Below are 16,342 nucleotides of genomic sequence, written 5' to 3' on the forward strand. Positions count from 1 at the left end.
TGGTCATTATAATTTAAAATTTATTTGAATTGCATTTAAGCCCCAAATTAATATTTACAATTCATTCATAGGACATAGTATGAAGAAATACAATAAGGTTATAAGGTTAGTGAATTTAAATACATATTTGATTCATAGCTCAAGGAATGGCTTTGGAATCTGCATTTTAGTAAGCACCTAAGGGAATTCCGATGTACATAGTCAAAATGCTCACTTTCCAAAAATTGTTTTGAAACGATACTTGTTTCAAAAATTGAAACAAAAGGTGTATATTTTAGATCATTTGCCTGATTATCATTCAGCATTTCCAAATAACTGCTAAGCCGCTTTGATCTGGGTGTTTTTGTAGTATATTAATACAACATGTCCAGAATGAAGTCATCACTCTCCCAAGCATTCTTTTTTGCCTTTATTTCTTATTTTTTTTAGTAACACCTTTATACTCATTGTACTTTTTTCTTTTTCATCCACCCTATAGCCAATGCTTCATCTCAACTGTCCTTAAACTCATTGCCACTTCCCTGAACCATTACATTAAACTTCAATAGACTTTTCAACCTTCTGTTCTAATTCACGTGGCACAGTGGAGTCAGATTATTTTCCTAGAGTCATCCCAATCATGTTACATTTGCATAAAAATTTTTAGAGTCTTCAATACATACCAAATGAAATCTACAGTAATTTTTATGTGAAACCCAGAATTATGTCCCCAAGCTGACTTTTCCAATCTTAACTAATCATATTTTTCGCCACACAATCTCTCTGTTTTATTTTGCTTTAAACTACAAACCAATTAAACAGTTCACTATTCACTACTTGAATTACTCTACTCATCCATTTTATGTTTATAAAAGCTCCTGGTCAAAACGTTTCCTGATTTACCCAGCTGGAAGCAATATTCTTCTAAAACCAAATAATAACTTTTGTTCTTTTCCAAATTAACCTTATATTTAATATTCTGTTAAATAATGACATACATATAAGTCTAATTTTCTTTTCTAGAGTATATATTCTAAGAGTATGGAGGCTATTTCAAATTCATCCACCCTCAGAACCTGTTTAAAGCTCTCTATGGAATAACCTTTAAGATTTTTCAACAAATAGTATCTGATGTCCCATTTAAACTTTTACTTCTTTTCAACCAGTGCCCACAAGCTAGTACATATTCTTTTACATTAATAAAATGTATAGAAATGCATTTATTAAATTTAATATTTAATAAACACATGTATAGAATTTTTGCCAGACACTCTTTGCATCATTAAAGATGTTATATATATTCCATGGCAAATTCTTATTGTTATTTTATATATGATGAATGTATAAGTCAAAATACATTTATCGAAAGCAATATTGAATATGCTAATGCAACGTAGTAAAGATGGTCATAGAAAACAGCTTCGTATGTATATTGAAAATATTCTTTTATCATATCAATTATAAAGTAAAACATAGGAATCTAAATTCACTGTAAGAACTAACATTTACTTTACAATGGAAACAGGCATATTGCAGGTAATTTTTAGAGATGTTTTCAAGTTATGAACTACTTGGATTTACTTAAGCTCTTTATGTAGACACGTTAGCTTTTCGTACCTGGTTGTGGAGAATCGTACAATACCCTATGTACTGCTAATTAATTTTAAATTACCATTTCATATGGCTTTTCCCCTTAGAAATCCCCTTTAGTATAAGAGTAAAAATGTGATGAGAATGCTTTATTGAACAATTATGAAATTTAGCTTTCAAATAGATTCTCATTTTTATTAAAACTAGGCTTGCTTTATCTATGGAGGATCTTCATTGTGAATTATTATTCTATTTATGCTAAGAATACTCTCATTCTTTTTATGTTTTAAATGTATGCAAGAATTGGCAAAAATATAAATTATACAAGAAAAAGGTATATAATTATAGATTTCAAATCAAATATCCCAAAAATCAGGTATTAGAGAACACAGTAGTTAAAATTTGTATGGGAGGTAGACAACAAGAAAATATACAAAATATTAAAATAAGGTCTTCTCTGTAATTATTTTGTTGTAAAATTGATTTTAAAAATAAATATTTATTTTCACTTAATGTTAGTTTGACTCTGAAATTTTGACAGTTTTAATAAGCTATTGGAAAATTTTGTGTAGATGCCATGTAGATAATTAATTGTATGTGCCAATTTGGAGTTTGTTGTTGTTGTTGTTGTTGTTTTAATGGAGTTCATTGCAATGCAGATGGTGTGTAAAGACGTGGGACTGAAAGTTATTCTGAAGGTGAGGACTATAAAAAAAGAATAGCTGAGGCATCAGTGTTCATTCTTGGGGCACTCCATCCTTTAGTAGTAAAGCAGTCAATCATTTCCTCCTTTGTGATTTTATTTGCCTCAGGCAGATAATACTTGGTATCTTATATATACCTTTAATAAAGATGCTCCATTAACGTTCCTATAGCAAAAGGTGAAAACCAGAAAAGATCAAGGAAATAAGTCAGAGAAGTAGGAAAACATCACATGGAGTCTAGTTAAGCAGATTGATAAGAGAAGTTCAACCCTCAATGCCCCCACTGGGCACTGAGGCTACTACCTCCTGGCTGCCTGAAATAACTAAAAACAATACACACATTGATTACTGTGTGCAAGACACTGTTTTAAATGGTATATTAATGTTAATATCCTTAATCATCACAAAAATGCCCGGAGGTGGGAACTATCATTATTTGTAAATTACAAATGAGAAAATGGCAGCACAGGGAGGTTATAGAGCTGCTCAGCACCACAGAGAGATGGAAGTAGTGGGAATGAGCATTCAACCCAGGTAGTGAGGGACCAACTCAGGAAGAGAGGAACCAATGCAGGTAGTCTTGCTCCAGCATCAAGCATTCATAATTTTTTCACTTCCTTTTTTGTTACGGGTTTTGTCTCCTAAAAGGCATGTTAACATTCTAACTCCAGAATGTGACCTTGTTTAGAAATAGGGTCATTACAGATATAAGTAGTAAAGTTAAGATGGGGTCATACTGAGTACAATGGGCTCTTCATCCAACGTGACTGAAAGGAAACTTATGGAAAATCTTAAGAAATGTCATAAGTTTGGAAAAGATAGAGCATAGGTTGGAAATAGTAACAATTCATAAGAATGAGAATAAAGAAAACATACATAGTGCTGGTATCTGAAGTTGGTTGCTATTGAGTGATAGAATAGAAAACTTGGACTTTATTTTGTTTTGGAGTTCCACTAAAATTTTCTGACTAGACACAGAATGTGACAGGAAGTATGCTTCGGGAAGATCAATCTAACTGCAAAGACTTAGATCTTATGGAGTAGAACGATCTAGAGACAGGATGAATAGTTAGGAGACTGTGATTCTCAGAGGCAGTAGTATAGGTAAGACTTATGAGGACAACTTGTATTTGAGAAGAACCTTTGAAAGAGATTCTGGGGAAAGAAAATTCAGAGGATATAATATTGCATATGTAGTAACAGAGAAGATTAAATAAAATAAGTTCATGCTTGAAAACTGGGCGAATGAAACTCTAGTTGTGGCATTAGAGATAGTCTGTGACAAGAGAGGTATTTTGTTTTATTTTGTATTTAATGTGGACTTTCTTAAGTATACATTACTGGTGATACCCCTAGATGAAGATATCTTAAAGGTGGGTAGAAATGCATAACTTAATTTTGAAAAGAAACAGAAATCAAAGCAGCTACCATCCCTTGGCTGGCTGTGTAGTCTGGGCCAGACAATAAGAACATTAGGCTGTGTCTTATTTAACCTTAAATCCTTCTGTGAACTCAAGAAGTTGTTATTCACATTTATCATGTGAGGAAAAGTGAGGCAGAGAAAGGTAAAATAAATTACCAACCCTGCACTATTAGGAAGTGGGGAACTAAGCTTGGAACCCGGGTTATTGTACTTTAGACTTTGAAGTCATCTTTATTTAAAAAAAAAAAGACAGTTGACTTAGATAATTAAATGAGATTCATGGGTGTTAAGTTAGAGAGTCCAGAGGGCCAGAATCATAGTATTAAGAATATAAGAAGTAATATCCTCCAAAGAGAGTACTTTCCAGCTATAGAAGAGAATGAAAGCTTCCTTCCTTAGCCTTGGGTGATTTTCCTTTTTAACCAGAGGTTATTTTAGTGGAAATGACCTTCAAATGGCTCTAGCATCCATTTTACAACCACTAGATTATATATATCTTGAAATGTCATTTCTATTAAGCCATAGCATAATAAGTTCATTTATATAATAGTAAGAATTTTAAATAAAAAAAAAAAGACATAAAAGTCTTATACTATAGGGCTAGTCAGTAAAGCTGGAATCCCTCGGTAGCCTAGTCCTAAATGTTATAAATATACACATAAGGCTCAAGTCATTTAAAATGTGGTATTATTTTCTAGGATGGTTTATAAAAAAGTTTCAGTAAAAAGTAAATAAAATAATAATAGCAATGTGACAGAAGGGACATAGTGTTCCATGAATGTTATATTTCCCTAGAGATTTTGACTGAATGGATTACCTTTTCTACTATCCCCCTTAACTAGCTTTGACATGAGTGTGGTAGACTGTTAAGTTTCTATATTTAGCCTAAAGCTGAGTGAATTTCACTGAGGTGTAAAGCAATTTTAAATATGTTTGTATAAAAATTTGCTGAATTTTAAAGCACTTTGACATCACGGTTAATAAAATATGACTCAAAACACCAATCAGCATAGTTAAATATACTGACTAGTTATGCTGTTTAAAATATGAAATTATGCTATTATTTTTGGTCCATATAGGAAGCACCCATCTTTTTTATTATTATCATAGCTAAACAATTTGTATAGAGAAGAAATATTCGGCATAGTAATAGATTTAAAATAAGTTTCATCACCTTAACCTTAATAGATTCAATAGAAAAACCAAAAAACCTCTAATTGTTAGCTAGATGCTTTTTAGTTCCCAGCTTTTGCAGAAAGCTATGGTGGTCTTCAGTGTACTGACAGTAAATTGACCCGATTTCTCTTCAAGGCTTAGTCTATCATGGGTATTTTTAGCTAAGCCAGTTTCTGTGAAAAATATAGCATCATAATCCATTTTAGAATATTATTTGGTATAGATTAGAGCAGAAACATAAATTAAAAATAGAAGGTGGAGATATTACTGCTGTGATGTTATGGCAATGATGGTTATTTAACTTTCTTTTTAGCAATCCACCAATGCAAAGATATTAATCAGGCAATAATGTAAAGACATATCCATTACATAAAGGAAATTCTATCTAGAGCAAAAGTATTTAATGAACAATGAAAATAATAACTTACTTCACTTGTGATTGGACTCTAATAACTAGCAACATACTGGAGGGCATTATAGTTCAATATCACTAAAAATATTAATATTGATAATTTTTCAGCTTTATTGAGGTAGAATTGATACATAGGAATTGTATATGTTTTAAGATGTACAACTTGATGTTTTGATATATGTATAGATTTTAAATGATCACTATGAACAAGTGAATTAACATAATCAAGTGAATTCACATACTCATTATCTCACATAATTATCATATTTTACTGTTTTTTGTAGTGAGAAAACTAAGGCTCTATCCTCTTAGTAAATTTCAAGTATATAATGCAATATTGTTAACTGCAGCCACATACTGTACATTAGATCTCCAGAATGCATTTATTCGCATAATTGAGTCTTTGTACCCTTTGACCACCATCTGGCCATTTCCCTCTCTGCCCATCCCTGTCAACCACTGTTCTGTTCTCTGCTTCTATGAGATTGACTATTTTAGATTCTATATATAATTGAGATTATGTATTATTTGCATTTCTGTGTCTGAATTATTTCACTAAGTATCATAAACTCCAGCTTCACCCATGTTGTTGCAAATGGAAGGATAGCTTTCTTTTTAATGGCTGAATAATACTGGCATCCATCCATGACCAGGCATTAAGGTTGTTTCTATACATTGGCTATTGTGACTAGTGTTGCAATAAACATGGGAGTGCAGATATCTCTTCAATATACTGATTTCACTTCCATCAGATATATACCTGCATGTGAGATTGTTGGATCATATGGTAGTTCTATTTTTAATTTTTTGAGAAATCTCTATATTGTTTTCCATAATGGTTGTGTTAATTTACATTCCAACCAACAGTGTACAAGAGTTCCCTTTTCTTCACATCCTCACCAATACTTCCTAGCCTCTCAGTTCTGTTTCACTGTTCTATTTGTTTTATGTGAGTACCATGGGGTTCTTATTACTGTATCTTTATAATTAAAAAGTGCTATTCCTATAGATTTCTTTTTATTTCTCAAGATTGCTTGCCTATTTTTGATCTTTTGTGGTTGCATATGAATTTTAGGATTTTTTTTTTTTTTTGTATTTCCATTGTGCCAGTTTATGCACATCAGATAAAACAGCCACCTCTCCCACCAGTTAGATTGGCCAGAGATTCTCAGTGCATCTCAAACCTTTGTGTTCATCCAAACTACTGTCTTTGTTGTTAGTAGCTCCCTGGAGACTGGAGTATGCCAAGTTCCATCAGTCCTTGAGACAGGTGCGATATCAGCTCATCTCTCAATAGCAGCTCATTCCTCAACATACAGTCCAATTCCCTTTCTCCACAGGGAGAAGCTGGGAAGTGTTTATTACCTACTCTGCACTGAACTGAGGAGAGGAATTGTGGCAAATAGTTGCATACTTGTTAAGACCACATGATTGTTCAAACTGTTGCCTTGCTCTCTGTCACTCCCAGGAGCCTAGTAAATGCTGGGCCCCATCAACCCTTAGAGACGGGCATGGTAGAAGCCAGTCTTTTGGATAGCAGCAAGAAAATTTGGGGGGGCTACATGTGTAAAACAATCCTATCTAGGAGGAAGATGGAGTCTTGGTTTTATTGCTGGAGTGAACCACCTGCCTGTTCAAATACCTCGGGTACTAAAGATTGTCTGCCCATCAGCTCCTAGTGATGGGTGAGCTGGAAGCCAGTCTCTTAGGAACCAGCCAGAAAAGTTGAAGCATTAGATATGCAGTTTAAGCCCTTCCAGGAAGAAACTGAGAGCTGGGCTTTATTGCTGTAACAAGTGGTACATGGGGGAGGAGTCATGGGAACAGCTCACAGGGCTATTCAGAATCATTGCTTTGTTTGCTGTAAAGCCCAGGAGACTAGTGACTACCAGGCCCCTGAGCTCACAAAGACAGAAGAGTTAGAAGCCAGATCCTCAGGCAACAGCTGGAAAAATCAGAATGCTAGATGTGGGGTCTTAAGTTTTATTGCTGCAGTGAGCTGGGAGAAGAAGACACAGTCGGTGCCCACATGTCCATTTAAACTCCCAGTGATTGCGTGCAACTTCCAAAGGCAGGTTACTTATATGCCAGACTCGGGCAGCAACTAGAGAGTCTGAACATTACATATATAGCCTAAAATTCTTTCCAGGAAGTAGCTGAGAACTGGGCTATATTACCTTCTCCCTCTGAACTGACCAGGGTGAGGAGACACAGAAAGTGCTAGTGAACCCATTGAAAACCACCTCTTTGTTCTTTATGGTCTCAGGGGACTAATGAATGCTAGGCTGTTAGCCTTCAGAGAACAGGGAGATATAAGTCAGTCTCCTGGGTACAGTTAAAAAAGTTAAGGTACTGGGTATGTGGTCCAAAACCTTCCTCTATCAGAGGGAAAGCTGGAAGTTGAGTGTTCTCTCTTGGTGCTTGGCACCGTCTGAGAGAGGGGTTTATGTCAAGGTTATGTATCAACTTTTCCTACCAGTTTCAATGTAGATATTATCTCAGTTAACCTGGTGTGCAATAGTCTATCAATTAGTTTCTGAATTACTTACAGATGGAATTGATCCAGGTGTAGTTATTTATTCAGTGTGTCCATATTGACAAGTTTAATTTTAAAACTCCAGCAGCCATATACTTGTTTTCATTTCGTAGAAATATTTTAAATTATCATTCCTCCTTTCAATCCAATGTTAAATATATAACAGGAGTAGGTACTCAATAAATATGTGTTAACTGAATGAATGGATGAACATGAAGTATTACTTAAACATGCTTTCCATTTATATTAACTGATTTGACTTTCATTTTTTTTTAATAAAGATAAACTTACTGAAAGAAGGAAATAAAGCAAACAATTGGTTTTATAATCTCTGTGATCTCAAAACATCTTCTGGTTAAATATCTAAACTCTTAGACTCAATGTAACTTTTTCAATGTGCATAAATATACTTGAATTTCACTTAAAAATCCTTTTTAACTTGTGTGCTTTTGTTCTAGTATCACTAAAAAATGTAGATGGTGCTATGACTGATGACAAATGAGATACTTCTTTCTAATGTATAAATCATTTCTAAAAGAGAAGTCATTCTTCGAGATAATCATGCTAAGCGAAATAAGCCAGACAGAAAATGTTGAAAATCACATGATGTCACTTATATGTGGGATATAAACCTAAAAGCAACAGACGAACAAGACAAACAAACAGACTCATGGACATTGACAATAGACTAGTGATTACCTGAGGGTAGAGGGGAGAGAAGTGGGGGGAGGTAGATGAGGTAAAAGAGGTCAAATATGTGGTGACAGAATATCTAACTATGGGAGGTGAACACACAATGTAAATATATGTATGCTTTACTGTTAAAAAGTATGGCTGAAACTTGCTGAATTTCGTTAACCAATGCCACCATAAAATACATACATACATACATGCATACATACATACATAAGAGAAGTAATCAGGCTTCAAAAGTGTTGTGCTCAGTGCTTCCTTCTCAACTGAAGATCAACAAATCTTAGTAGTGTGAAAACGAAGCAGAATTGTTTGGCCTACCAGCAGACACTTCAAACTCTGTAACTATATATGAAGGAAAGTCACTGGATAGTCTAACTAAAATATGGTTTAATATTGGAAATGGAATTTCCTTTTCATTATTTTTTTTATGAAGAGAAAAAAATGCAAATGAAGAACAATGTTTGCGTCTTAGACATTCAATCTGCTTCCAAATGAGTAGTTTATTAATTGAATTCCATGAACTTAATAAAATTTTAAAATGTTGACCGCTACTACATATATTTGTCTGTGATCTCTATAATTTCATGCTATATTGTTATAAAAGGATGTGCTTCAGTAAAGTGAAATTGATTATGTTATTTGAAGCATTAATTCTATTTGCATTTATTTTGAAGAAAATGTATACAGGAAATTATAATTTTTGACTGTGCTTATCTAGGATAGAGCAAATGGTACAAATTTTCTAATTCTAACTTTTGAAGACCTAACACTTTTGAGAATTATGAGTTAGATAATTGTAGAGAAAACAATTCATTCCAAAAATAGACTGCTATTCACATATATACAGTTATCCTTTTAACTTCATTTTAAAATCAGGTAAGTTCTGATTGCAATTGCATTGTATATATATTTCTCAGGTTGCATTTTGTTTTTATGAAATCCCCCCCCCCGCAATGTCTTAATTTTGTTTGCTACAAGTGAAGCATTATATATCTATAATTTAAATCTGCAGTCAGAAAATTTGAGTTGGTAGAAATCTTTTGGATCATTTAGTCTAAATAATAATGTTTCATAGGTGAGGAAAAAGTACAAAAAAGAAAAGTATTTCTAAGTTTTTTCTAAGATCATTTAGGTAGAAATCAAATGTCCTAGTTTCTTAGCAAAAGTACACCTACTCTTTTATTTTTATTATGTTGGTGTTTGATGGGCAGATGTTAAAAAATATATCTGTTATTCTACTATGGTAGCTAGGATATACTTATTGATAACATCAAGCAGGTAATTTTGCAGTGTTGGAATAATGAACCATCTTTAAAGTCTCATTTAACTCACTTTCATAAACAAAAAATGTTTCAAAAAATTTTAACTAGGCAAAAAAACTAAGCAACCAATATAACTACATGATGCTTGAATACAGTACATACTAATGGATGGATTATATATTTTTTGAGCTCTATATCAAGGTTAAGGTATAATATTAAAACGTTATATATATGTATATATAATTAAATTCTCATTAAAAATTATTTTTTAGGTGAGAGAGAGAAATTTAATATAAGAAATTGGTTCACACAATTATGCAGTCTGAGATGACCCAAGACCTGCAGCTGGCAAGCTGGAAGCCCAGGAGAGTCAATGTGTAGTTCCAATCCAAGTCTTAAGGCCTGAGAAACAGGAAAGCTGATAGTGTAAGTCTGAAAGCCACCAGGCTCAAGATCCAAAAAGAGCAGATGTTTCAGACTGAATCCAAAGGCCGAGAAAGACCAACATCTAAGCTCAAGCAATCAGGCAGGAAGAGTTTCCTCTTACTCTGCCATTTACTCTATCCAAGTCTTTGGTTGATTGGATGAGGCCAACCCATATTCGGAAGAACAATATGCTTTACCCCATCTATTGATCCAAATGTTAATTTTATCAAGAAACAAGCTTACAGACACACCATAACAACATCTACCCAAGTGTCTGGGCATTCCGTGGTCCAGTCAAATTAATACATAAAATTAACCATCATGCCAGGCAAATAATATCCGTGGTTTGAACTAGGTTGTTGTCATTGGACTATAACTGTTGACAGTAGAAAACATGACATGGAAGTCATGGAGGTGGATAAAATCGCTTCCAGAGAATAAGAGTGAGAGAAAGGTGGGACTTTTACAGAAATCTGTGGGCTTTCAAAACTAAAGTGTAAGAAAGAGGAGGAGAGAGGACAATGAGATGGACATGGAAGAAGACAAGTGGGTAAGAGGTAAACAAGGATAGCATCGGTTGTGGAAGCCATGTGAGATATTTTAAAGGACAAAATAGGTGAATGGTTCAAATGGACTAAAATATATTTCTCAGATTGAACTGCAAGGGAGTCATTGCAGACCTTATCAAGAAGAGGATTAGTAGAGTGATGGAGAAAAAAATCCAGATTGAAGTATGTTGATCTGTGAAAGGGATTTGATAAAATTAAATAAATAAATAAAAACAGAGAGAGTGAAAGTGTGGTGTTTATGCAGTTTAGCACTGATGTAAAGATGACACAGTTAACTTCAAGTTTGAGAGGGGAGGACCATGGGGCCAAGAGGACAATTGAATAAGACAAATTTTTTAAGAAAAGAGATGTTAATTTTGACTATACCTTAAATTTTTCAAAGATAATCAGTTATCAGTTATCTGCATTTAAAATAAAGGTTCTAGAGTTGAAATAAATATGTACATACTTATTTTTAAAAGAGTTAGTATGCATAGGTTGCCCATAGAATTTCATATATTGGATTTTTCCTTGCAGGGTTTCATACCCAGAAAGTTCAGAAGTGATTCCTTAAATAGAAAAAAAATCGATATAATTCTTACCTTGTATCATATTATTGCTATAATACAATGGAATATCATTGCTGGTTTTCTGTAATCCAACCACAGGACCTTCCAAAGTTTCTAAATCTTTATAAGCTCCATCAGGTAATTTGCCCAAGAGGTTCCCTCTTCTTGAAATAGTTTCCAGAACTCCACTTCACCTCTATCCTCTCCCTAATTAATACCTGCAGGTTTCAGATCAATCACCATTTACTTGATTTTCTTGACCTCTCTTGCTAAAACAACTTCCTCTAATAAATAGTGTTACCTCATTAATGCCTCTCCTCTTGGAAATTTCCTGAGTTTTATTTTTATGTTTATTAGGTGGTTCTTTAATTAATGTATATCTAGTCCACTAGAACATAATCTTTATTAAAATATGGCCAATTGTATTTTCTTCTTTCATTGTATCCACAGCACCAATGAGCCCATCACAAATAATGAGATGTTCAATAAAAATGTGTAAAAGTATTAAATATATAAACCAAGCTTGTATTTAGCTAAAAATTGGAAATGTGTGTGAATAAGCTAGCTAACACAATCTATATTAACCTTCACATGTAGTAACTGTCAATATTACACTTAAAAGATGAAAATCATTTTTCTAAAATGAACCATGAAATTTTATTGTATTTTTATTTATTATTATATCTGCTACAATATCAAATTTGTATTTGATATTCATTTGAGAGATAACAACTTATACGTTTCCTTTTCTATGAGCTTTCTAAAATATTTAGAGCCATTGGACATATTTTTGAGAAAAACTGAAAGAAAAAGTCTGAGATGTAATATGACATATAACATATAATATCTAATAATTTGTTTCAAATGGTTTGAATCATCTAAGTTGCAACACTGAGAATTGTATAGGAAAAATATTTTACTTGAAATAACTGTTCATATGTTTCATGACCAGCTAGTGAATTTAAAACCTTTCCTAGAATCAAAGAACAAATCCGTAATCATAGAATCATAGACTAATAGATTTTCAGGGGAAATTTATGCCACCAGCACAATTTCCCTGAGAGCAGGGAAATGAAAGAGGTCATTTGCTTGTGTTTTACAGATAAGGTACTGAGTTATTTTTCCTTCCATTGTAATTTATTTATGAAATTGATATATAAAATCAGAGAGACTAGAGAAAAATTTAAATTTATTTCTTCTGTTCTAGGTCAAGAGTCTTTTATGTTTGCAACTCAGTCTACAATTGATTGATTCAAGTAACTGTGAAAATACAAATCCACTTTACAAAACTAATATGATATACTGTCATATTCTATGCTGTCATCACGTTACCTTGTGTTTTTGCCATTTTCCAGATATAATCCTTCAGAAAAGCATGCAAATTTAGATGTTTATTGCTGCTGCTTCTGTAAGCTATGTTTCTTACTGTGATCACTGTCTCCTTATGTAAGTCATCATGAAATTTAATATTCTATTCCATAATTTGGAAAAAAATTGACATCAAGTTTATTATCCTGTATTTTTAGAATCTGTCTTCCCACCCCATCCCTGATTTAAATAAGAAAGCAATTGGGTTTTCTCTCATTTCTTAATTCCTAATTTATAAAAACAAATTATGCATTTAAATAATCATTAAGATTTATGTTAAAACCTACTTAAATTATGTAGGAACTTAAAAAGCCATTACTGGTCATTAGGTGTTTTATTATATTTTTATTCTTTAGTTTTTGATTTGCAACTAATTGTCTTCTAAAGTTCAGAAGAAAGCAAAATAAAAAAGTTACTTTTCTGTTTAATTTTTCATCATTGTGACTTTGGTCTCAACATTGGTATTTTTCTATCACATTTTTCTTTGACTACAGATTAAAACAAATGAATAATCCTAAAACAAAACAAAACATGATTATTGATATTCCTTAGAAGCTTTTACTTGACATTTTCAATTTTGTTTCTCTGTTCTTTTTACCATTCTTTTAACTTTACTTCACACAATTTCTGCCTTGTTTATGCATATAGCAGTTTGTTTTTTGTACAGTTTATGTTAAGAAATAAGTTTATTATGCAGGTGTATTTGCATCTACTAATCTTAAAGTTTTATAAATTTGCATAACATTGTTATAATATTATTGTTTTGTATGTTATATATAAGGCAGAGATGTATAATTTTCAAGATGTTTTACAAGTTAAACAGATAAGTGTGATATGCTTAAGTTTAACTCCTATTTCTACAACTACTAAGTTTATGATTGATTTTTTTCAACTTACCTAAGTATTTTGTGTATCTGTGTTTTTGTTGGTAAATAGAAGTGATCTCCTCATAAAGTTATGGTAAAATTTTGAATCCTTTAAAGCTTTTTAAATTGTGATAACATTCCTCTGTGGCCTCCAGCAGCAGGCCTACCTACCTTCTTGGGGCCCCTGGCAATGGAACCATCCTACTGCAGAACCCTATTCCAGGCCTAGCCATGACACCGGCTTACCTATGGTCTTCAGCCTAAACACAGCATAAGTAGGTAAATAAATTGTGGTATATAATACAATGGAATATCATTCTGTCTTGAAACAGAAAGAAATCCTTACATTTGCAATACCATGGATAAGTCTGGAGGAGATTATACTAAGTGAAACAAGTCAGTCATAGAAGCACACTTACTACATGATACAATTTATACGAGGAATCTAAAATAGTCAAATTAGTTGAAGCAGTTAGTAGAATGGTGGTTGCCAGGGTCTGGGGCAAGGGGAAAATGGTGAGGTATTAGTCAAACAGTACAAAGTTTCAGTTATACAAGTAGAATAAATCTTAGAGATCTATTGTATGACATGAAACCTATAGTTAACAATACTGTATTATTTACCTAAAATTTTGCTAAGAAGGTAGACCCTTATGATAGGTGTTCTTATAAAAAATGACAATAATAATAAAAAAGGAGAAAACTTTTGGAGGAGATAGATATGTTCATGACATAGATTGTGGTGATGGTTTTATGGTTTTATACTTACCTGTGAACTTATCAAGTTGCATATATTACAAATGTACAACTTTTTGTATGTCAATCATAACTGAGTAAAGTGGTTTAAACATTGCAATAATCTTTTTAATATGTATGATAATGAAAAACGTGATTTAATGATATCTTATCAACATTTTTCCACTTCTAATAGCCTATTAATAATTAATTTATTAAGTGCCTACCTAGTTCCAAGAGGGCAATGCCCTCTATGTCTTATATGTATTCAATAATTTTATCTTCATAACATCTCTGTGATTTGATATTTATTATTATTATTATTATTATTATTATTATTATTATTATATAGATAGTTATATGACGGCATGTATATATACTAGGTTTTACGTGATACCACATAACCCTTTGATTATAAATAACTTAATACTCAAAAATTGTATCTTTCTTTTAAGCCATCTGTCCTTTATGGCCTGGATGTGTGATGTGGCTCTATTCCACATGGTCACTCAGGGATCCTGGCTGATAGGAGCTCCACCATCTTGTAGCTGCAGCTTTTGTAACACATATCTCCTTCATCCTCCACAGTATTAGAGAAGCATGCTGAAGATTTTCATGATGGCTCTTCTGCCTGCATCTATGGGCCAGAACGAGACCATCTGTAACTTCACCACATCTGTGAAATATGGAGAAATTGCTGAAATGGTAAGTGAGCTCCACTGTCTCTGCTACAGGTAGGAAGTATTAGAATTTGGACCCAGGCTGTCTGATCCTTGAGTCCCATTAGCTAAGCTGCTGTACTCATTCCAAGAATAATTTTAACAATGTAGTGTGTGTGTGTGTGTGCGTGTGTGTGTGTGTGTGCGCGTGCACGCGCGCGCGCGCACATGCGCACATGCCTTTCTGAAATTGATGGTTATTACCAAAAATGTATTTATTCTTCTTCTTGAGCACACAAAAAAGGGTTTTTAGTTCTCTCCAATGAAATGTATGTACTACTTCTGGGCCAAAATTTATGTGAAGCCGGTATGATCCTTCATGCTTTCTTTCCCTGTTAGAGCACAGGATCTCACAGTGAAGTAGCTGTGTTTTTGTGTCTTGAGGAAATACATGGACAGCCTCCTAGAGACCAGGGACAGGCAAGTTCAACTCTGTTTTGAGAACTTCTTTTCAAACACTTTTATTTGTATTTGAGCCATTTCAAATTTAGATCTATTTGTCTCATTAATTTGCATGCCATAAGTATTTTGTTGAAGCATTTGGAATTGTTGATATTTGCCTAAGTTTGACATATGAAAATAAAAGTTTCATAAAGTTTAACTTAATAATATGGTTATCAAACTTTTTACATAAATACATTTACTGTTTTCTCATTAAAAGGCAGTATAATTTATTTTCTGCTTTTTTTTGTAACACTATCTGCTAATGTCATTGTTAAATTGACTATGCAAAATATTTCCTTTCTTTATTAAATTCAAGAGCACATTTTCCCATTCTTTCCAGATTTAGTGTATGTCTAAATAACTACTTCTTACTTTTTCATGAGATTTTGTTTCAGAACAACAGTTTCTCTTAGTACTTTCATTACATATGAATTCAAACCAAGAAATTATTAAGTCATACCTCCCTCCACACTTCGTGTCTAGTTGGTAGAGTTACAATGTTCTTACCAGTTTGTTTCATTTCCCCCTAATTCTTTTCATCATCCATATATCTATTCTTAAGTGAATTACTTTTTCATCTAGGCAGATGATTTCTAGATATATATACAATTATATGTTTTCTTTTTTATCATTAGATATGATTCTTTGAATAAGATTCATTTTATTAAAAGTCTATAAAGTCCTATTTTCCACACTATACAATTTTGGTATTTTCATGTGATATTTATGTCCGGTGTTAAAATTTCATGCTAAAATTGTTGATTACTCATAATCTCTCTGTCATTATTTATATCTAAAGACACATTTTGTTGCATAATTATTTTCCTTGTAAATTACTAAGAAGCATTTTATTTTGCTTTTACCAATCTTCTGGTGCCACATCTGTTGT

General features: G+C 32.8%; 1 long non-coding RNA gene across 1 annotated transcript in view; it reads left to right on the forward strand.

Annotated features, from left to right (window-relative positions):
* Positions 1 to 16,342, forward strand: part of LOC111737451 — a 67,730-nt gene that overhangs the window by 21,365 nt on the left and 30,023 nt on the right. The window contains exon 2 of the long non-coding RNA XR_002779437.1: positions 14,879 to 15,024. This is a non-coding gene — a long non-coding RNA (uncharacterized LOC111737451). The remainder of the gene's footprint in view (positions 1 to 14,878; positions 15,025 to 16,342) is intronic.

This window comes from Pteropus vampyrus, unplaced genomic scaffold, assembly GCF_000151845.1.
Source record: "Pteropus vampyrus isolate Shadow unplaced genomic scaffold, Pvam_2.0 Scaffold27, whole genome shotgun sequence".
NCBI lineage: Eukaryota > Metazoa > Chordata > Mammalia > Chiroptera > Pteropodidae > Pteropus > Pteropus vampyrus.